We start from the raw sequence: 24,203 nt of genomic DNA on the forward strand, positions 1-24,203 counted from the left end.
AATCCGCTCCTTTTCAGGATGCACAAGATTGGCCTCCCCAACAACTTCCCCCAGAGGTGAGTCAAGCGCTCTCTTTCGCTATTTCAAATGTGCTTGCACCTCTTAGGGAGCAGGTTGATAAGCTCGCAAAGAGCATTACAGGGGATTTTTCTGATTCAGTTCAGCCTAACCCGGGCCCTAGTGGGGTTAGATTAGTGGGTAAAAAGGCCTCCAAGCGTGACGCAGGGCACCTTGAAGGTTTTGATAAGCTTACCGAAACCTTCCATAAGAGTGCGCGCATGCTTAAAAATGTACCCTTCCGGGAGTAAGATAATTCCGGAGGAACCAGCGGCTCAGTCGCAAAAAATGTCAACCCTTTATTAGGGTTTCCCCTTGGAGGGAAGGGTGATTCGGATTATGATTTATCCTCAGATGAGGATCACGAAATGGGTAGGCCTTGGCGTCCTAACCCTGTTTCCCTAGACTCCCCTGAAGAGGATTCAGATATGTTTAATCCTTTGGATATTTACCATCCCAGGACTTCTGAATGGGTCCCCAATACTAAGGTGGCAGATTATGTGGTGGATAAAATTCGTCAGCCATTAGAGAAAGAGGTTAGAGCTAAACTTAGGGCAGAATGTCCTAGACCCTCTTTACCCGGCAAGGTAGCTCTCACTCCCAATATCGACCCTAAACTGTGCACCTTTTTTAGAAAATATATGAAGGACCTTAGGAAGGGTATAGACAGATTTTGGAGAAACTGCCAAGACAAACTCCTTGATGTAGTGGGTCCGCTTACGCAGATTATCCAGCTGGCAGAGCAAGCTAAGCATTCTGGTACCCCTCTCTCAGTTGAGATTATTGCCGGTTGGGCTCAGAGAGCGATTTGTCTCCTGGGTAACACCAACTGTGCTCTGGCGGCAGAACGCAGGAGATCCTTGCTTATTAAAATCGATCCTAAGTTGGGCGAGTTAGCCACTTCAGAGGCAGGAGCTATTGCCCAGGGGAACCTTTTGTTAAAGAGTTGGGCAAATTTGTAGCAACCTTTTTGGCCTTAGACAAAGCTCAAACTTACATCAATTTTTTTTTCCGACTAAGGTTTTTGCTGGGAAAGGATGAGGAAGGGCTCGCTCCTCCGGCCGCCTTTACCATCAAGGCCCCTCCAGAGGATACCCAAAGAGGAACAACGGCTGGAATGATGGTCGCTAAGGAACTTTCTACTCCTCCCGAGGTTTTGGCAAAGCCAAAGGCAATCGCATCAGAGGAGGAGCTAACGCACCGGGAGGAGCTTCTGGTAAGCATTATCCCTTCTTCCCCTCTAGAGTTGGAGGGACGGCTTCACACATTTGCTCAAAATTGGAACACGATTACAAGGGATCCTTGGATCCTTCAAACGGTTCGAGGTTTTCATATAGAGTTTTACTTTATTCCAGTTCAGCAATCGCGGCCCAGACCTTTAGTTTTCCCATCTCATGAGATGAACCTCATAGATCTGGAGGTACAGGATCTCCTATTCAAAAAAGCCATTTGCAGATCAACCCTTCATCCAAAAGGGTTTTTTAAGCAACATTTTTCTGGTACAAAAGAAAGAAAAGAGTTTTCGTCCGGTAATAAATTTGAGAGATTTCAACGAATGGCTAGTTTATCGGCACTTCAAAATGGAAGGCATTCATCTATTGAGGGACTTTCTACTTCCAAACGATTGGATGCTCAGACTGAATCTCAAGGATGCTTACTTTTCAGTCCCTATTTTTTCCCCTCATCGGAGATTTCTTCAATTCTCATGAAAAGATCAGATATACGAGTTCCAAACGCTCCCCTTCGGCCTCTCCTCAGCCTCTTGGTGTTTCACCAAACTTATTAAACCTGTTGTAGAATTTCTTCGTACCAGGGGAATAAGGATGATAATTTACCTGGATGATATTCTTATGATGGATCAGTCCCTATCTCAGCTCAAATCCAATCTGAGCATAACTATTGCTCTCCTTCACAATCTAGGGTTTGTGATCAACGAATCCAAATCGGAGTTAATTCCAACTCAGAAAATGGTATTTCTAGGTTTCCTCATAGATTCTGTCGCAGCGTCTCTCAGTCTTCCATTATCCAAACTTTCCAAGATTCGGAAAGAACTCAGCAAGGTCCTCAGAAGAGACAGAATTTCACTTTGTCAATTGGCCAGGATTGTGGGGCTCCTATCCTCTTCAATCCAAGCCATCTTTCCCGGTCCACTTCACTATTGTGCATTGCAGCGATTAAAAGCATCCCATCTCAGAAGGGGTCTTAATTATTCAGAGATGATTTCTTTATCTCCAGAGGCCAGAACAGAACTTCAATGGTGGATAGACCAGATGTAAGCCTGGAATGGCACAGTGATTTTCGGCACAGCCCCAGACATGAGCATAGAATCGGACGCCAGTCGTCTGGGATGGGGAGCCAGATTTGGGACAGTCTCCAGGGGAGGCAGATGGTCACAGGAGGAACTCTCTCTCCATATCAATTGTCTCAAACTCCTGGCGGGATCTTTTGCAATCAAGTCCCTCACAAAGGACAAAGTGTGCTGTTCCATTCTTCTGAAGATGGACAACATTTCCGCTGTCCAATATATAAATCGCCTGGGGGGCACTCGTTCCAGGGCCCTCTCAGAAATAGCGAAGGATTTCTTGCATTATTACCTCCAAAAACATATCTCGGTAGTGGCAGAGTATCTTCCAGGGACCAAGAACATAGTGGCAGGTTGGAACTCCAGGAACTTCACGGACAGCACCGATTGAAAATTAAATCCACAGGTTTTTCAAGCCCTGATGGACAGATGGGGTCCTTGCGACCTAGACCTTTTTGCATACCGTCTCAATCACCAACTGGCGAGATATGTCAGCTGGAGACTGGATCCGGGAGCAATAGTGATAGATGCTTTTCTCCAAGATTGGTCAAAGAGCTTTCCCTATGCCTTTCCCCCCTTCATAATGATTCCTAGAGTAGCAGCTCAGGTAAGACATCAAATGGCGTCCTTAATTCTAGTGGCTCCGATTTGGAAATCTCAGGCTTGGTTTCTGACTCTCATGGAACTGTCTTGGGATCTTCCAATTCGCTTACCGTCATTCCCTTCAATCCTTCTAGGTCACCAGGGATCTCCTCACCCATTGGTTCTCCAAGGCCATCTTCTACTCATGGCATGGAGGATTTCCGGGGACGCTGGAAAAACAGGCTCCTTTCTAAGGAAGCTAATGACTTCATCCAACAGGCCTGGTCCTCTAGTACCACCAAAACATACAGACTGGCATGGAACAGATGGAATCGTTGGTGTATGGAGAAATGTATTGATCCCCTGGGGGCAGAACTTACGTATATCTTAAATTTCTTAGCAGAACCTGCCCACTCTGGCCTCACTTATCGTACCATTAACACCTTTAGGTCAGCTATTTCAGCAGGTCATGCTGCTATTAACAGCAAACCAGTGGGTGAACATCCATGGGTTTGTAAACTTATGAAGGGCATTCGCCTTTCTAAACCCCCTGAACCCAGGTATTCGGACAATGGGATGTTAATGTTATTTTAAATTTCATCTCCCATTGGCATGACAACCATCTTCTATCTCGTAGGCAAATTTCGGCTACTTTAATGATCCTTCCCTGTCTTATTTCTTGAAAAAGAGTATCGGATGTTAGAGCCCTAGATCTCTCAGCTAGAACCTTTACTCCAGAGGGTGTAACTTTTACTACTGTATATCTAGAAGAACCAAAACCAATATCAGAGTGGTTTCTTATCCCGCCTTTCCAGATCATCAAAAATTATGTGTAGTAAACTGTATCAAGGCATGTGAGGACATGACTTTAGACGTCAGACCCGCAGTTGAGAATCAGCTTCTTATTGCCTTGCAGAAACCCTTTAAAGCTGTTTCCTCTCCTACTATTGCTACATGGGTTAGATGGATCATGGCGGAGGCAGGTATTGACATACGTAAATTCGGAGTTCATTCCACCAGAGGTGCAATGGCTTCTAAAGCGATTCAGGTAGGTGGTAGGCTTGGAGATATTATGAATGCAGCGGATTGGTCTTCCGAATCCACCTTCAAAATGTTATGTTTTAAACCTATTCCAGAACCTGCATCTCTAGTTGTCATTAAGCTTTAAACATGCATAATCCTCGCTTCCGATCCTGACATAGAATGAAAACTTTCCTAGCTAACAAGAAGAAAAGTTTCAATTCTATTAAGGACACGGAGGTGAGGATTATCCCACCCAGGCTTTCATCTGTGTAGCCTTTCCCTCCCGGCTACTGTCGCTTTGTTTTACCAGAAGTAAGTAACTGTTATTGTTATCCTATTCATGCTTAAAATTCTTTATTATGCCTCACATTTAATTTGGTGCATGTCTTTCTCTTATGATTGCTTACTTTGCCTACAACATTGTGTTTTTTCTCTGACGACACTTATCAATGTGATAAAGAATCAGATAATGTGTTTATAATTATTTTTACTCATGCAGGCAATACTCAAGGATTGGATTAATCTACTTTCACCTTTAACTTCCTCCAGTGAAGAAGAGGAACAGGAAGGGACGTCATTCATATTTATACGTTGTGCTGTACTGTGATTGGACTGTGGCACTCTCTGCATGATGGACTCATGGGACTTGTAGTCTTTATGTGTTTTTTGGACTTTATTATGTTTTTTCCTTTGAATATGCTGTTGAAATAAAGTGAAGAAAGTAATGCATAATCCTCGCCTCCCTGTCCTTAATAGAATTGAAACTTTCCTTCTCGTTAGTTAGGAATTTTTTTATTGGATCCTTTGTTTGATGGGTAGCCAGTGATTTTAAGGCCGCAGACTGGAGACTGAGTGATGCTTTGGGATCTTCAACAGAAGCTGGGCAGCAGCATTTTGCACTACCTTAATCTTTTTTCCAACAAGGAGTGGACAGACAAGTTAAAGGGAGTTTCCATAGTCGAGACGCGATAAGATAAGAGCAGGGACAACAGACCTCTGGGAAGAAGAAGTGAGGAGGTCCAGCATATTGCTGCACATTCTCAAAATGCCATAGCAGTTAAAAGATATCTTTCTAGCCTATATCTCAAAAGAAAGTTTGTTGTCCATATCCCAAGGTTCTTTAGTACCGTTTTAGGTGTAGGAAAGCTTCGTAAAGATTCTAGCCAGCAAACCGCAGACCAGTGGTTAAAGTCATTACCAACCACCATCATTTCAGTTTTGTCTCCATTAAGTTTCAAGCAGCAATTTGTCATTCAGTCAGCTACATCCTTCAGACAGGGTTCAAGTTGATGTCCTTTTGATGGGTTTTCTGGGTAAGAGAGATTACCTTTTGAGTTTTGTCAGCACAAGATATTATTGAAACGCAGTAGGACCGCACAATCTCAGCCAAAGGATGCACAAAAAGATTAAATAATATTGGGCACAGTGATGAGACCCGGGGGAACTCCACACTTCAGGGAACATACCTCAGAATGAAATGGGTTGTCTAACACCTGGAAGCGCCTGTCCTCGAGAAAAGAAGAGGCCACTGTAATGCTAAATCAGTTATGCCTACACTTTAAAGTCTCTATACCAAGCCTGGGTAGACTTCAGTATCAAAGGCTGCGCTTAGAACCAGCAAAATAACTGCTGCTGAACCCCCTTGATCAAGGATCTGTTTAAGCTCCTCCAAAACTGCAAGAAGTGCAGTCTCAGTACAGTGTCCTGGCCTGAATCTCATTTGCGTGGGGTGAAATATATCATTTGTTTCTAAAAATGATGAAAGGTGCTGACTGACATATTTTTCCAGCACTTTCCCAAAACTTGATAATAGAGATATTGCTTGGTGCATAGTTTCCAACTAATAGAGGGTCTAGAGTGGATTTCTTTAATAGTGGCTTCACCACTGCATGTTCCCAGGTGGACAGGACTACACATCGTAGAGAGAGAGATTCAGTAACTCTAGTGGTATGTGATAGATTATTTTGGCTCCCTGCTTCAAAACATACAAAGAAGTGGGATCGTGTGTTAAGCCTGATTTAACAACATTAATTAGTGGCTGTAGGTATTCTTTCCAGATTAGAGAGAAGACCGAAAATGCTTCCCTAGATAAATTGGGTTGCCAAGACGGAACAAGTAGCTTTGTCTGTTTTGCCATGCCAGAGAGTGATACATATATATTTGTGAAATTTTTAAGGAAACATTTGGCTAAGTCATTACAGAGTGCCACAGAAGGCTTGGGTATAACTGACCCCTAGATGAAGGGTCTATAAACGATTTAACAATTTCAAAAATTTCCATGGCTGACTTTGACGCATTATTTTAGATGCATAACAGAACGACTGAGCCCTTCCTAACTGCATGATGAAATTTTTACAGCCTTTTTACACTCCAGTTTACACCCTAAGTTATAACCCTTTCTCCATTTCCTTTACAGTTTTGCATTTGCACTTTAGTTTGTCTCAGAGAGACAGCCTGAGACGCCATCTTGGTAAGCGTTCTACTTGTTCTCCCTGTTATCGCTACAAATGAAGGCTAGGACGTGGATGCGCACAGTGGGTGCAATTTGGCATGCCAAAGGCAAGCTGTCTGCCTGCATTGGCTGGGGTTAGGGGGGCAGAAACTCTGGTCTCTTTACCAAAATTGAGGTACCTTACTCTGCCGAACAGCTGGGTGCCCTTAAGGCAACTAATAATGATAGCTGCCTAAATTCAATTAGCCCTAGTGCTGATACTTTGTTCTGCAATACTTGTAACTTCAACCTAAGGAATGGCACCAATTCAAGTGTTCCCATCCACAACGAAATGAAATGCAACAGCTGTTTGTACTCAGTTGCAGATCACTTGCACGGCAGGTGCTAGACCTGTTTTCATTCATCAGTGAGGAGCAGCCAGATGTGCTATTTCTTACAGACACTTGGCTTTATGATGGCTTTATGCCAGATGTTATGCAGGCTCTGCCACTGGGCTAGCAGTATAAAATGGGTGACGGGACTGCCATAATCCATAAAGCAACACTGAAATGTGGCATTGACCCTCTGATCTTACCGACTGCAAAAGTATTTAATTTTCTATTGAATTTTCCTCCACTTCTACAATCACAGGGCCTTTGGTCTACCACCCTCCAGATCCAGCTGCACAGTTTATATAAGCCCTTCCCGAGGTGATCACCGGCCTGGCGCTAAACAAAGCTAATTTCACTCTCCTGGGGGATCTCAGTATTCATCTGGATGATCCCTATTGCAATATGGCTACTAATTTAGCTCAGGATCTAGCTTGTTTAAAAATGACTTAGGTGGTGTAGGAAGTTGGCTCTGTATATACTATTTCAAAGTAAGAAATAGTGTGCACAGAGTCCAAGGGTTCCCCTTAGAGGTAAGATAGTGGCAAAAGTAGATAATTCTAATGCTGTATTTTGGGGTAGTGTGGTCAAGCAGTAGGCTTATCAGAGGGTAGTGTTAAGCATTTGTTGTACACACACAGGCAATAAATGAGGAACACACACTCAAAGACTTACTCCAGGCAAATAGGTTTTTATATTGAACATTATGGCCCTCATTCTAAGTCTGGCGGGCGGCGGAGGCCGCCCGCCAGACTTCCCCCCTCCAAAATACCGCTCTGCGGTCCAGAGACCGCGGAGGGTATTCCAAGTTTTCCCCTGGGCTGGCGGGCGGCCGCCAAAAGGCCGCCCGCCAGCCCAGGGGAAAACAACCTTCCCACAATGAAGCCGGCTCGTAATCGAGCCGGCGGAGTGGGAAGTTGCGACGGGTGCTACTGCACCCGTCGCGTATTTCACTGTCTGCTATGCAGACAGTGAAATACTAGCGGGGCCCTCTTACGGCCGCCTTGGAGGATTCATTTGGGCAGCGGGAAACTGGCGGGAGACCGCCAGTTGTCCCGGTCCGACCGCGGCATTACCGCCGCGGTCGGAATGCCCAAGGGAGCACCGCCGGCCTGTCGGCGGTGCTCCCGCCCCCGTTGACCCTGGCGGTTCTGTACCGCCAGGGTCATAATGAGGCCCTATGTATTCTTAGTTTATTTTAAGAACCACAGGTTCAAGATTTACAGTAAACACTTCAAATGTAAGGTACTTCACTAAGATACTGTAAGAACTTTGAATGAAAACAATATCATGTACAGTCTTAGTAAAAAAAGCAATAAGCTATTTTCAAAGTGGACACAGTGCAAAAATCAACAGTTCATGAGGGAGGTAAGTAAAGGTTAGATTAGGAGGTAAGTAAAACACTTACAAGTCTCAGTTCTGGGGCATAGGCAGCCCACCGTTGGGGATTCAAGGCAACCCCAAAGTTACCACACCAGCAGCTCAGGGCCGGTCAGGTGCAGAGGTCAAAGAGGTGCCCAAATCACATAGGCACCTATGGAGAACAGGGGGTGCTCTGGTTCCAGTCTGCCAGCAGGTAAATACCTGTGTGCTCAGGGAGCAGACCAGGGGGATTTTGTAGAGCACTGGGGGGGGACACAAGTAGGCACACAAAATACACCCACAGCGGCACAGGGGCGGCCGGGTGAAGTGTGCAAAGCAGGCGTCGGGTTTCAGATAGGAAACAATGGAGGGACCCGGGGGTCACTCTAGCAGTGCAGAAGGCACGGGGGGCTCCTTGGGGCAGCCACCACCTGGGCTAGGCAGAGGGTCGCCTGGGGGTCACTCCCGCATTGAAGTTCGGTTCCTTCAGGTCCTGGGGGCTACGGGTGCAGTGTTGGTTCTAAGCGTTCGGTCCCTTGTTACAGGCAGTCGCAGTCAGGGGGAGCCTCTGGATTCTCTCTGCAGGCGTCGCTCAGGGGGGTCATTTCTGGTTACTCGTGGGCTCGCAGTCGCCAGGGAGTCCTCCCTGAGGTGTTTGTTCTCTGGATCTCGAGCCGGGGGCGTCGGGTGCAGAGTGTGAAGTCTCACGCTTCCGGCGAGAAACGTGCAGTCTTTGAAAGTTGCTTCTTTGTTGCAAAGAAGTAGCTGGTTTTGAAAAGGGCCGCTGTTCATGGGAGTTTCTTAGTCCAGGGCAGTCCTCTGAGGCTTCAGAGGTCGCTGGTCCCTGTCGGATGCGTTGCTGGAGCAGGTTTTCGAAGTTGGAGACAGGCCGGTAGGGCTGGGGCCAAAGCAGTTGTCATCTTCCTCGTTCTCGGAAGGCTTGTAGGTCAGCAGTCCTTCTTGTTTCTTCAGGTTGCAGGAATCTGATTTCCTGGGATCTGGGGAGCCCATAAATACTGAATTTAGGGGTGTGTTTAGGTCTGGGAGGGCAGTAGCCAATGCCTACTGTCCTTGAGGGTGGCTACACCTTCTTTGTGCCTACTCCCTGTGGGGAGGAGGGCACATCCCTAATCCTATTGGGGGAATCCTCCAAACTAAAGATGGAGGATTTCTCAAGGCAGGGGTCACCTCAGCTCAGGACACCTTAGGGGCTGTCCTGACTGGTGGGTGACTCCTCCATGCTTTTCTCATTATCTCCTCCAGCCTTGCTGCCAAAAGTGGGGCAGTGGCCGGAGGGGCGGGCATCTCCACTAGCTGGGATGCCCTGGGGTGCTGTAACAAAAGGGCCAAGTGTTACAGTTCCTGCAGGGGGAGGTGAGAAGCACCTGCACTCAGTACAGGCTTTGTTCCTGGTCACAGAGTGACAAAGGCACTCTCCCCATGTGGCCAGCAAAATGTCTGGTGTGTGGCAGGCTGGCAGAAACTGGTCAGCCTACACTAGAAGTCGGGTAGGTATTCAGGGGGCATCTCTAAGATGCCCTCTGGGTGTATGTTACAATAAATTGCAAACTGGCATCAGTGTGCATTTATTGTGCTGAGAAGTTTGATACCAAACTTCCCAGTTTTCATTGTAGCCATTATGGAACTGTGGAGTTCGTGTTTGACAAACTCCCAGACCATATACCCTGCACTTACAATGTCTAAGGTTTTGCTTAGACACTGTAGGGGCACAGTGCTCATGCACATATGCTTTCACCTGTGGTATAGTGCAGCCTGCCTTAGGGCTGTAAGGCCTGCTAGAGGGGTGACTTACCTATGCCACAGGCAGTGTGAGGTTGGCATGGCACTCTGAGGTGAGTGCCATGTCGACTTAGTCATTTTCTCCCCACCAGCACACACAAGCTGAGAGTCAATGTGCTGAGTGAGGGTCCCCAGGGTGGCATAAGACATGCTGCAGCCCTTAGAGACCTTCTTTGGCATCAGGCCCTTGGTACCAGGGGTACCAGTTACAAGGGACTTACCTGAGTGCTAGGGTTGTGCCAATTGTGGAGACGCAGGTACAGTTTAGGGAAAGAACACTGGTGCTGAGGCCTGGTTAGCAGGGTACCAGCACACTTTCAAATCATAACTTAGCTAGGGGGTAACCATGCCAAGGAGGCATTTCCTTACAGGTGGTCATTATGAAGATGGCGGTGTGGCCTGCCATGCCGTCGGTGGTGGGAAATTCCGCCAGCGGCATGGCGGGCCACACTGCCACATAATGAACCAATGGAGGGCCATCATAGGCAGCCCTCACTCACCGCCAGGCTGCCTCCGTCAGGCAGCCTGGCGGCGGTCGGCATCATCATCCGACAGGGCAGCGGTGCTGCCCCTCGGATAATGATCCCTCAGGCACAAAGCCTTTCCCTGGCGGATTTCCCTGCCAGGGAAAGGCTGGCAGAAGGGGTGCACCGGGACACCCCTGGTGGCCCCTGCACTGCCCATGCACTTGCCATGTGCAGGGTCCCCTGTGCAGTGCCCCATTGCTCAGGTCACTGCCCGATTTATGGGCAGTGATCTGCGCAACGGGTGCAGCTGCACCTGCCGCACAGAGGCATTGGCAGCGGCTCCACGTGGAGCCGCCATCTATGTCCCGGCCAGGCATTCCTGTGGGCCGGCGGGCGGAAACAATGCTTCCGCCCGCCGGCCCACAGGAATGTTCTTTATACGGCCGGTGGGATTTCAGGGGCGCTGGCGGTCAGTAGTAAGACCGCCAGCATGAACACGGCGGTTTCAACCGCCATGTTCATAATGTGGCCCTTAGTGCACTGAGGAGCCAACACATAAGAAAGGACCTCTCCTTCACTCATTATTTAGTAACCTTCCTAATATGCTTGTACATAAACCACTTCCATTTACGTGGTCTGATCATTATCTGATACCGATCCTCTTGCCAGGTCATATTAATAACACGTCTCCTGCACCAACCTCGACATACAAAGATCCATAAAGGCAAACATCATAGAACCAATGTGAAAAAAACAATGTGATAAAAAAACGTTGAGTCTTTATTTCTTGCTTGCAGCCAGAAACATAAAGGTGAACACAGCCAACGTGTTTCATCTAAGTACATGGGGACTTCTTCTGAGCACAACTAACATGGGAAAGTCTTAGATTCTCAGAATGGAGTTCAATAGAAATTCTTTCTTCATATTCCCTTGGATACCAACTCCAAGAAACATACAGGCATTTACGCAAAATTTCATCCCAGAGATTCTTCCATAGGTATAGCCATTGCCATAAATGATTTAGTATCATAATCTTTGAGTCCCATTATGCAATCCAAGTTAAAAATGACAGTCTTTCCAGTGTATGTGCAAGTAAAGACTAGAGCAGTTTCTGAAATTTTGGGTAAAGATGCCTGTATGTTTCTTGAAAACTGACACATAGGTCCAAACTCTGATGCCACAGGCCCTGCAGGTAAAGTAATCCTGTCCCATTCTGTGCCTCATTGCTTGGCCCTCAGCGGCGGAACATCCTATAGCCCTGGGCGGCGCTGGGAATGAGCCAGTATCTTGCCCAGAGCATGACATGGGAAAGCAATGATGGCCATGAGTGCTGTAGAAATCAAAATGGTGTCACCTGGCCGGGTAATAGCCTAGGCCAGGCAGACAAGCCAAAAGGAATCAGGCCCAGCTCTAAAGCAGCAACCGCCCCTCTCTCTCCTACTCAGATCACTATCTGGAAAGCAGGGCTGGAGCTGGGTCCGGCTTCTCATTCACTGGGCTGCACATCAGTGAGGAGACATGGAATGCCAGACAGCCCCCCCCCTACTGTGGGGTGATACATGAAGGGCTCAGACTGGATCATGTGCCTTATGAGATATTCAAGATCTACCCCCTTCTCCCTTGTGGGGGACAGTCCGTGGTCTGAAGCCTGATGTGTGAAGTGAAGACCTGCATATTGGAGATCTGGGATGACGTACCTGGTGGCTGGTTTGGGGCCAATGTGCGGCCCAAACATACTAAGTTTATACAGGACAAGGGAGGGTGCACCAGATGGCAACTGGAGTGACCCGGGCAGAGGAGTACATAGACTTGGAAGCCCACACGGAGAAGATCCTGGCCACGATGCATGACACCAGGACACCAAGGCAGCTATAGAGCACAAAATAGAGGACGTTATGCTGGATGTGGGCTTGCTGCAAACTGACCATAAAAACTGGCAGAGAATGATGGACACAAACTCTGTGGTGGTACGGTTCAAACCTTTGGTGGTGGATGGCGCTCTCTAACTACAACGACTGCAGAAAGAAGTTGATGTCCTCATGGCCATGATGCAGAGGGTTGATCCAGGTGGAACATTGTGCTTCTGATTGGAGTTCCAGGAAAAGTTGAAAGACCCAGAACCAAGCTGTTGGTGGAGAACTGGTTGCTGTTGACAGTGCTAGGGGGCAAAGCTTAAAATTTCTTCACGGGGGAACTCGCACATAGAGTCTCCGGTGGGGGCGCCAGTGACAAGGGCTCTGATGCAGACAGTCGTGGACAGATTGCTCCATTTCAGAGACCATGACAACACCCTGCAAGTGCAAAAAGAACAGATCGTGGACGGAATGCTGAGCAGTGTCACACATTCATCCCCAGTCATAGATCCTGGCCTCAATCTGCCTTTTTTTTCTCACCGCGCCATTCCAGTTTGGATCCAGCCATGTAAAAATCAGTCTTATACCGGTTTCCCATGGGAACAGTCCAGCCTTAACTGCTAGGCCAGGTCCTCCCTGGACCAGAAACAAGCATCATGGGGCTGGTTTCAGGATATGACCCCTCATCAACCATGCTAGTTTGAATCCAGTGACAATGCAATACCCAGAAGGAGCTCCGAGGATGCTTGTTTCCAGTCCAGGGAAGACCTGGCCTGGCAGTTCGGGCTGGACTGTTCCCATGGGGAGCAGTGTCAAGAATAATTTCCTTATGGCCAGGTCCATCTTGGGTGGCATGGTGAGCACAAAAACGATGGGTTGAATGTTTGACAATGTTCAGCATGCCATCCATCATCTTTTTGTGTTGCAATACCCTGCAAGTGGCACGATCCTAATCCATCAAATTGAAGGAAGTTGAGTGAGCATTTATCTCAACTATATAAACGAGGTCCAGTGACAAAGTTAAACATTCCTTGCAGTGAAGAAACACCTGCAACAGCTCAATCTGATATATGCTCTATTCTTATCGGCAAAGTTCAGGGTGACTGTTCAAGAGGAATCACACTTCTTTACCATTGCAACAGAGGTGTGGGACTGGCTGTAACATAATGCCTACCTGATGCTAGAAGACCAAGAAGAGGGACAACTCACAGGCTGGCAGGAACAGAAAGCAAAATGTCGCTTAAGCTAGTACCCTAAAGAAGTTCCTACGAGAGGCCAGGCAGAATCAGAGAGGGACAAATAGTGAAGGAGGTGCAATGTGGTTGCCATGGATATCAGGAAACAAATGGTTAGGTCTGGATAGAGACTTGGTAGAGTTGGGCGAGAGCACGGGGACTTCTGGCGAGGAAATCAGGATGCCAGTGGTCACCCTAGTGACAGCAGACAATATAGTTTGACAAGTATCAACACAGGGATAGAGCCCTGAGGACGCCCTCGAATGGCAGAATTAGCGGAGGAGACCTGGGCTGTTTAAGAGGTAACTTGAGGCAATTCAATCAATGGGGCCAAGTCCTGCTTGTACACTGTTGTATCCTTTCTTACAAGTTGACAATGTTTAAAATAACTATGGGAGAGCCACAGGCATCCTAAGAATTGGGGAATGGGTTGTTGTAAACCTGTTGCATAGCGAAGGGTTTTAGAGGGAGGGCTCTTAATGCGACAGAACAGATAAGAGACAAAGTTCGATGGTGGGTCAATTCATGACAATGGTCCAAGGACACAATGGGTGGGAGACACATCACTCACAATACTATCTAAGAATATGAACGGGCTGGGCAATAAACTGGGGAGAGGTATGGTGATGAATTACATGGGCCGTACTCATCAGATTTGATCCTACTCCAAGAAACTCATCTGGTGGACACTAACTGTAGCTTTCTGGGAGGGTACAAAAACTCATGCATGAGTGTTACTCAGCGGGAATCGGGAGGTGGGATGCTGGCCTATAAATCCCTACCATTCCAGGTGTCGAAGATGTGGTCAGACTCTCAGGGTTGCTGGGTGGCAATACAAAACACGCGGCCGGATGAATCGCTGATAGAGGTCTCCTGGTAACTTCCCCCAGGCCTGAAAAATGCTGGACTGGCGAAACTGGGAGGCTGGATTTCCAAGGCACCGAAGGCACTTCTGTTATTGGGAGGGGATCTCAATCTGACTCTACAAGGAGACATAGACAGAGTAGCAAAGGCTCTGGGCGTCCCAGGGAGGACAAGCAAAATGAACGATCAGCAACATTGGGGGTAACCCTGTGGAAAGTGTACAAAACAGTGGTGATAGGCCAGCTAATATTGCACACCTCAGAGAAAAAGAAGAAGATTGAAAGGGAAGGTAAGGAGCTGAAAGATAAGCTGCTAGCCTGAGAGGTACCGTATGTGGAATCCACAGTTGTAAAACTGGCAGCAAATATAAAGCAAACTAGGGAGGAATACGGGCACCTCATGCAACAGAAGGCATAGATGCTATATAACGCCAAACAATACAAATTAAATGAGCTAGGAATAAGGCGGGAAAGCTGCTGGCATGTCCTGCAAGAAGAGAGGAGGGACAGAGACATGTGCAGAAGGTGTATGCAAAAGAAGGTATCCAGGTGGAGTCAGCTAGCAAAACCACAAACATTTGCAAGCTTTTTGGGAGGCCTATACACCTCATGCACTGGTGGGGAATGGAGGACTAATTTAGATTCTTTTATTAAGAATCTTCTGACCCCCACCTTAGGGAGAGAGGAAAGGAAGCTATTGTATGTGTACATACAAGAGTGGGAGATAGTGGTAGCCCTGTCACAAATCAAGAGTGTGAAACCTCCTGGTCCGAATAGCCTGCCTCCAGAATAAAAAAAAACAACAAAAAAAAACGGGTGGTGTGGCAAATCCAAACCATGCTACATGAATCAAAGACAATGAGTGAGCTCCTTACGGTCCTTAAACGGGCAACCATAAGCCCTATACACAAACAAAGTAAACCACCAGAACAGTGTCTCGAACAAGTTGATCTCTCTACTCAATAATGAGAGGAAGGTGCTAGCAAATCACCTGATGCAGGTCATACACGCTATCTTTGCCGCTAATCAATCAGACTTTGTGCCCTATACATCAACCAGACACAGCCTCAGACGATTATTTGTCTGCCTCGTGAGAGGGGGAGCAGTGACAGAGTCGGCAGTACTGCTTGAGCTGGATGCTGAAAAAGCCTTCACCTCACTGGAGTAGCCCTACCCGATGGTGTTGCTGGAACGGATGGACTTTTGCCCTTCATTTCAGGCCTGGCTGTGGCTACTATAGAAATGACGGATGGTTCGGTGGCAAAGTGAACGGGGTGTTGTTAGGGGAATTTGAATTGGGCAGGGGACCTAATATGGCTGCCACTAACCCCACTACTGTTTCTAGTGGCTAAAAAGCCACTGGATAATTGGATTTGCTGTGGTGCCTTGATATGGGGGGTCCACTGGGATCATGAGTTTGAGGAGGTTATCTCATTATATGTAGAAGACATTCTGTTGTATCTATCAGATCCTTTGAGATTCATCGCAAGGATTCTCAAGATTTTAAGGATCGCTGAGAACTACTCTCTTATACACATCAACTGGGGAAATTCCATTGCCTATCTGGTTGCGCCTTGGAGTCATTGGGAGGGATGCAATTGTCCCATGCCCTGGGACGAAAGGTGATTCACCTATCTGAGGATATACATGACCACAAACCAGAGACTGTTCTATAAAAGAAACCTAGGTATACTGATGGAGGAGTATACACGGATGTAGTCATTGGCGCCAGCCGCTGCTATTGCTGGTTGCTAGGTTAGCTCTTTATCAAATGGTATACTTGCCCAAGTTCCTTTATGCCCTGCAAAACTCCCTTTTTGAAGTCCCTGAGCATTTTCCTAGACTAGTAGAGGCCGAAACAAGGCTGTTGCTCTGGGATGGGGGACACTGTGGATACAAATAACATCAATTATACATATATAAACAAACAACACCAAATCGGAAAACTATATATACAAATTGTGTATAAAATATTTTTTAAAAACCAAAACCTTCATGAGTTTAAGTGTTACTTATTACACCCAAAATTGATATAACACAATCTATTCACCAATGATTGAATAATTTAAAACCAATGATCCAAAACCTATAAATATATAATTATAAAAATACCACCCCCATATGTATGAGAACTGGTCATTTGCTGAGTAGAAGGAGCCCTTGCTAATGGCAACTAGATGCCAGATGGGCTATGGACCTGGAAGGTTATGTTAGGCTACTATAGGGTACAGGGACACCAACTGGCCCCCCCCAACCCCAACAGCGATGGTGGTCGTCATATGTAGTTGGGCGGTTAAGAAACTAAAGTGGCAGGACAGACTATCACTAGAGACACTGCTGTGGGACACGGCCGCCCTCCCAACACTGTGTGGGGTCGTGGGCTACTATAAGTGGGAAATGCTGGCCATTTTCAAGCTGGGGTATATGTGGAATGAAAGCAAGAAGTGGTTGTTCACGTACGTCCAGCAACAGTATGAATTGTCTGAAAGCCAGTAGCTGCAGTATCTACAGACCAGGCGTGTTCTGAAGGGCTGTATTGATCGAGCCCACGATATAGCGGATGAAAATCTGGTGGAATGCAGTTTATTGGGGACCCCTCTGATCCGCCACATCATATACCTGACCTACACCACACTGCTTACTAATAGCCTACCTCCAATGGCGGTAGTGGGAGATAAGAAAGGGACTTGGATAGACCGGAAGGCAACGACTGGGTTGCAGCCTCCAGAACCAATGGGGAGGTGGCCATCCAGCCAGGAATATGGTTGGTACAGCTGAAACTCCTTTACAGGGCTTACAATACCAGGACCAGACTATATACAACGGGCAGAATCACCAATACACCTGAGAGGCTGCAATCAGAAGTTCAATCCTACACAGCATGTGGGACTGCCCAGACATTCTTGATGGAGGTGCTGTGCAGGATATCACAAGCTCCCTATGACTCACTTGAGCTGGCCCCTCAGGTGGTCATGCTGAGAATTTGGAGGAAACAAGCTCTACATAAATACTTGCTCCTCCTCTTTAATGTGATAATAATGGTAGCCAGGCATGACATTATACAGCGATGGGGAAGAGAGAATGCCCTTCCGGTGGAAACATGGGAAGCCAACATGGAATAGTGCATGCGTGCAGAGGAGCATGTTTACAAGGCCGGGGGTTGTGCATAAAACTGCCAAAATATGGGGTCTGGGGGAAAGAGTAGATGGTGAATTGCTATAGGGGGTCATGGTGGGGGGGTGGCCACAACTGTGTCCTATATACTGGAGGTAGCTTGGCTGGTCTTTCTATGACTGCCTGACATGTAAGCTGCCTGATTGGGATGTATTTGTTCACAGTTGTTTTCGTGATGCAAACCTCAATAAAACAGATATTTAGAAAATAATTCAGTATATTCAGTATATACTTGTCTTTGTGCTCCATATTTTCATAGCTGACAAGTGGCCCCTTATCAGGTTTGGCACCTTGTCAGTCACTGCAGGAAAGATAGTCGAGAATACATTTAAACAATTATGGGGGCATCCTAGATATTTTCACAGTATTACAAGCAAACATATCTTTATACTAAATAAATATCATTTTTTTTATTGTTCAGCTGCGTTTTGCCAATCAACCCAACTAATTCCATACCTAAAATTCATGTGGACTGTTTTACTTTTAAGAGGGAGATTAACACAGTGTTCTAGATTAACATATCACTCAGCACAATTATAATTGTATATACAAACCATGCTACAAATTAATCTAACATGCAAAGACTTTGCAAGGAGGCATCATCGGGCTCAAGCTTTTGCTGTTTTTTCTGTACCGCCCTTCCCTTCAACTACTTTTTTTATTGTGAGAGTGCTATTTCTAGCTCAGTTTCACCACATCAATTGGATTCATACACCTGAAATCAATGATTTGAAATGCTGAAGCCCAGGACTGGAACATGGTATCCTTGAAGATATGATGTTTATTGCTACATAACTCAATGCAACTTAATTTATGAAACGCTGAACCATGAAAGGCTGTGTGGCCCAGCTAGGATTTAAATCTGTGACTATGATATTAAACCCAGAACCCTGACGTAGATACATTAGTCAACTGAGCCACCAGATTAAATTTGTAAAACACTGACATCAGTAAATAGAAATGTTTCTTAACTGAACAGATAATACTTTTAAACCCACAAGTTACTTAATTTGGCCACAATACGAAAGCATAAAGAGCAAAAGTAGAGGCTATGCACAACAAATCTATTTGACAGTCATAGCAACCAAATAGGCCGAAGACAATTTTTCAACACCATTCTTGCAATATTATAATTACACTCCAAACTCATGAATGCGACATACTGGTGGCTCTAAAGCAGAGAACAGCCGGAAGTCTCAAACAAGACTGTGCAGCTACGCATAATAATAATCTGAAAACGTTTACAGACTGAAAACACATTAAATGATTACAGCTAACTTGTGCCTCAAGTGTCTGCATCTTTGCGAAGTAGCTTTGAGCAACACCTACATTATCTGTGAGGTATATTAGCAGTAGCATACTGCAGCCCAGATTTAAACTGTTACACAAAACAGTGCAACAACCAAAGGTGAAAGCTGTGCTGCATTACGTGACATGGAGAGAACAGGAAAGTTCTGTATTTGCAGAGATATAGCATTATTCTGCTCTCTCTCTCTCTAGCGCTGGTACATATCAGGTGCCGTGCGCCACACACAAACCTATGCACTATAGTAAATGGGTGTCTGTGTGAGTCTAGCATAGCTTTTGTCCTGGAAGGATATTCTTTCAGTACAATGTACTACATTTAGACTAACTTTAAAACTTTTCCTACTTCAGGTGTGTGTTGTACAGTACAGCACACATGAAAAGTGGGAAAAGTTAAGACAAATAAAAGCATTTCTCCTTTTCGACACCTGATTCAAAGTGGTGTCATTTTTTAGTGTAAAACCCTTTATACTGATAGTACATAGGGTTTTGCATCAAAAACAATGGGCGTTAACATGGGGACACCAATGTACCACCCACAGAATGCCACCTGGATCTACGCAAATGCAGCAGATGCAGCACAGAAGGTTTCTAAATCTGACCATACTTCTTTATAGCAATTATGCCTTTCCGGAACAGGTCCCGTGCTAAAAGGTATTTCACGTCACCCTTTACATACAAGGCCATCAGACTTGATTCAGAAGGGAGGCTCACAATTTCTTACGCCAAAATGACTTTATTTTAGCTGTCTCCCGCACAAAATTGCCTCTGCGTCAAAGGGATAAATACATCCCTCCAATTATGTTTTGAAAATATCTCCCTTTACTCTTAAAACTGTTGACATGTATGCTTCTTCTACGTCTAACTGTGTATCCGTCGGCTTTAACAATAAAGGCGCAGTTATATTTATACTCAGAAAAGAGACCATATCACGGCCAAAATGGGATCACGATTACTGCATGGCATCGGCCACATGGGCGTTTCGTACGCCGCTCCGCCTCTCTTTTTTCATTGGGTGGCAAGTGGGCGGTCGTAGGAACGCCATCAAAGATGAGTAGCTAGTGACGTCTTTAAACGGCCGCTCATTTGAATGACCGCGGTTAGACCGTTACAACGAGAGAGGTGAAACCACGTCATTTTTTTTCTGCTGAATATTAGATGACCTTTGATTTTTTTTTTTTTTTTTAATCTCGCTAGCTTTAGGCTCATATGTATTTTAGTTAAAACTTGGTAGGTATAGTTCAACATACTTTTGTGACAAATGCGCATTTGTATTGGGTCTGTTCAGTTTGGCGGCCTTTTAATTTACAAGTCGTCATTGTAATTACTTATCTTCAGCGGGTTTCTCCAGCAGTCCTTGTTGCCAGTTAACGCCGACCAGTGTCAGAAGGGATACCTCAAGTTTTCTGTTCTCTCTGCATGACATACTACGTGTATGTATATAACAGAACATGTCTGTTGGGTTATGAGGGTCCAACGAAAAAGTCCCTCAAACCACTTTTGTTTTTTTCCTCATTATTATGTGATTATATTGGGGTAGCTTATAAATACGTCAACATAGGTAGCAAGTGCTAGTAAAAACAAATTGACAGGAGTTATGACACAGTAGGAAGCTCTCTGTGTAAAGACTACCCTTACACAAGGTTAAATGTATGTTTTACTACAGAACTGATAGACTTGACACCTAATCCAAGGTTTACCTAAATATGCTGGAAATAAAGCCTCTGTCATAACTCTGGGCAGGGCCTGCAACACAATTTCGTTTCCCTAGGAAGGGGATTCCCTTGCCATCAGAATCGGTCATCCCAGGAGTGGCTACTAGAATGAGGTGACCTGGGCTTGAATCCTCTGGGTTTGAATCCTGACATTTCCATCTGGCCAAATTGTGTACTCTCCAGCAATCTTGTTTTGAACTTAAACCCTCATATTACGACAAATGCATAAGCAACATATGATGGAAGAAATGCATAACAAATCAAAAATTCACCCCAGTCACAGATCTGTGTTTAATTTGTCATGTTTTTGCTTGCCATGCCATTGTGTACCGGGTATGCCCAGATGTGGATCTCGGCCTCACTGTGCCACTGGATTTAAGCTAGCCTGGCCGATGAAGGCTGATACCCTGAAACCGTTCCCAGAATGCTTGTTTCCGGTCCAGGAAGGTCCTGGCCTGGCAGTTCAGAGTTCAGGAACAGGGTCAAGACTGATTTGCATATTGCTGGTTCCAAACTGGGGTGGCATGGTGGGCAAAAGTATTGATGGATTAAACCCGGATCAGTGACTAGGGGTGAATGTTTGGTTCTGCATTCCATCCATCATTTGTATTTGTTTGCTTTTGTCACCCTAAGTGCACTTGGTATGCCCAGACACGTGGGTTACGGGCTCACTGTGCCACTGGATTCAAGCTAGCCTGGCTGATGAAGGGTGATACCCTGAAACCGGTGCAAGAATGCTTGTTTCGGGTCCAGGGATGACCTGGCCTGGCAGTTCGAGCTGGACTGTTCCCATGAGGAAAAGGGTCAAGACTGAATTGCATATGGATGGGTCCAGAATGGGGTGGCATGGTGAGCAAAATAATTGATGGATTAAACCCAGATCTTTGATGGGGGTGAATGTTTGATTGGTTCCGCATTTAGTCCACCATTTGAGTTTGTTTGCTTTTGTTGCCCTGCCACTGGATTCAAGCTAGCCTGGCTGATGACGGGTGATACCCTAAAACCAGTCCCAGAATGGTTGTTTCTGGTCCAGGAAGGGCCTGGCAGTTCGGGCTGTTCCCATGAGGAATAGGGTCAAGACTGATTTGCCTAGGGCTGGGTCCAAACTGGAGTGGCATGGTGAGCAAAAGAATTGATGGATAAAACCCAGATCTGTGACTGGGGGTTAATGTTTGATTGGTTGCACATTCCGTCCGTCATTTGTGTTTGTTTGGTTTTGTCGCCCTCATATTATGCCAAGCATGTGAGTATTTAGAATTAATCTGAACGCTCCTACAGAGTATGTGGCTACTGAAAAACAGGATTGGATGTTTCTTCGGGTAGGTGGAGTGCACAGGGGCTTTAGACTGACAGGTTTCTTGCTCTAGTCACCAAATTTCACCCAAATGTAGTATGGTGGTAATGTTATATCATTTCAAGAAAATAGTACTGCTTTGGTGTTTTGGGTCTCCTGCTTTACCAAAATGTTTATCTTGGGAAAATCGTCCTCTGTCTGTGCCATAACCTGAAAATATATGACCACTTTGATTTGGTCTGAATGGGAGAAATAAACATAAAGGCATATTCCCAGAAGAGGCAGCAGGTGTGACTTTCATTCCCACATTCAGGGCTAATTAACTGTAGGTTCCAACTTTCCTTATTAGTATCTCTAAAGGTGCATGTGTTCTTGAAGCTGGGTTATCAGGACACCTCCCGTGCTGCATCTTCCACCACCTAATTTCGCAGTAACCAAAGTCTGTTGCAGTCAGGCTCCTCTTAACAGCTCATATAAGGCTGAAAGAAGGAAAAAGTGACACTGCTAGGTAGCTCGCTGTGTCCCGCCATATAGCTAATCCAGCAGAAGAGCATTTGTTTCATTTCTCCTGGAAGTAGCAACTACAGGACGTTCCTGATCCGGCTGTGGATAATGGGACAACCCTGCAGAAAATGGGACGGTTGACTACCCTAAATATCACCGTGTGTAAGTAGTTTTCTTATTGTGCTTGCCTTCCTACAGTGCATTACAAGCATTAAGGATAACAAATATTAACTGTATGTAATTAATACAGTGCTTTTGAGGACTACTAAAGCCATGCTGGTATTAGTAACTTCAACCCTTCCTTAAACTTGCTGGTCACCTGCCTCCAAAAAACAGATTTAAAACAGTAATTCCCAACACAGCAGCGTTCAGTGCTACCCTCCTGCCAAGTCCATTTCCAAGGTGTGCATTCAATATACCTCTGTGGCCTGCATAGAGAATACGAAAGACATGATACTGGGGACTCACACCCAGCAGAGATACTATACTTTGGTCTATGTTTCAGTTATGACATAGGAGAAAAGAACTGGAACAATGTTGGCTAAACTATGCCTTTTTGGTGATCAGGTAGGTGTATGGGGTTGGTGTCCAGCATAGGCACTTCTATGAGGCAAGAACACCTAAAAAATGAGGGCGAGGTTTGTGGAGATAGTGGTTAAATAACTCTTATTCTTTTTTAATTCAACGTTTAAACAATTTGCTTTCCTTGTATGTAATTTGTCAAATGCCATACAAGTTACCGTAATACAACTCGATCGCTTGTAACTATAAAATGTATTTTTATACATACATATATATATGTAGATATATATATATATATATATATATTTTTATATATATATATATATATATGTATATGTGTGTACACACATATGTACTCCTGTAGTTTTGGCCTCATGGAGGGGTGGAGCAGTGAACCCATGGAGTGATGAGTTTTTTTTATTTATAACTAGGAAAACTAATACAGCTCACTCAGTTCTCAATGAAATTAACACACACTTATTGCGCCAAAACACAGGACGTGTTTTGTCCTTCGAAGGACCTTGATCTCATGACCATAGTAATCAAAACGTCCCTTTTAACCCTTTCGCTCCAGGCCTTTTTCCCCTCCTGTGCCAAGCCTTTTTTTTGGCTATTTGGGGCAGTTTGCGCTTAGGCCCTCATAATGTTTTGTCCACATAAGCTACCCATGCCAAATTTGCGTCTTTTTCCTCAACATCCTAGGGATTCTACAGGTACCCAGAGTTTGTGGGTTCCTCTGGAGGTGACCAAGAAATTAGCCAAAATACAGCTAAAATTTCATTTTTTGGCAAAAATGAGAAAAAAGTCCTGCAGAAGAAAGCATGTGTTTTTTTTCCATGAAAATGGCATCAACAAAGGGGTTGCTGTGCTACAATCATCATCTTCCCAGCTTTCAGGAACAGGCACACTATAATCAGAAAACCATGTTTTTCAACACAATCTTGAAATCTTACCAGGACATACCCCATCTTTACTATTTTTTGTGCTTTTAGCCTCCTTGTTAGTGACACAAATGGATGTCTCCCGATAAAAATGGTACCACACTTGTGTGGGTAGGACTAGTGCCCGCGACAGGAAATGTCCCAAAACACAACATGAACACATCACATTTTTCCAAAGAAAACTGACCTGTTTTTTGCAAAGTGCCTAGCTGTGGGTTTTGGCCTCTAGCTCATCCGACACCTAGGGATACCTACCAAACCTGTGCATTTTTTAAAACTAGACACCTAGGGGAACCCAGGATGGTGTAACTTGTGGCACTCTCACCAGGTTCTGTTACCCAGAATCCTTTGCAAACCTCAAAATTTGGGGGGAAAAAACACTTT

This window comes from Pleurodeles waltl, chromosome 6, assembly GCF_031143425.1.
Source record: "Pleurodeles waltl isolate 20211129_DDA chromosome 6, aPleWal1.hap1.20221129, whole genome shotgun sequence".
Lineage (NCBI taxonomy): Eukaryota > Metazoa > Chordata > Amphibia > Caudata > Salamandridae > Pleurodeles > Pleurodeles waltl.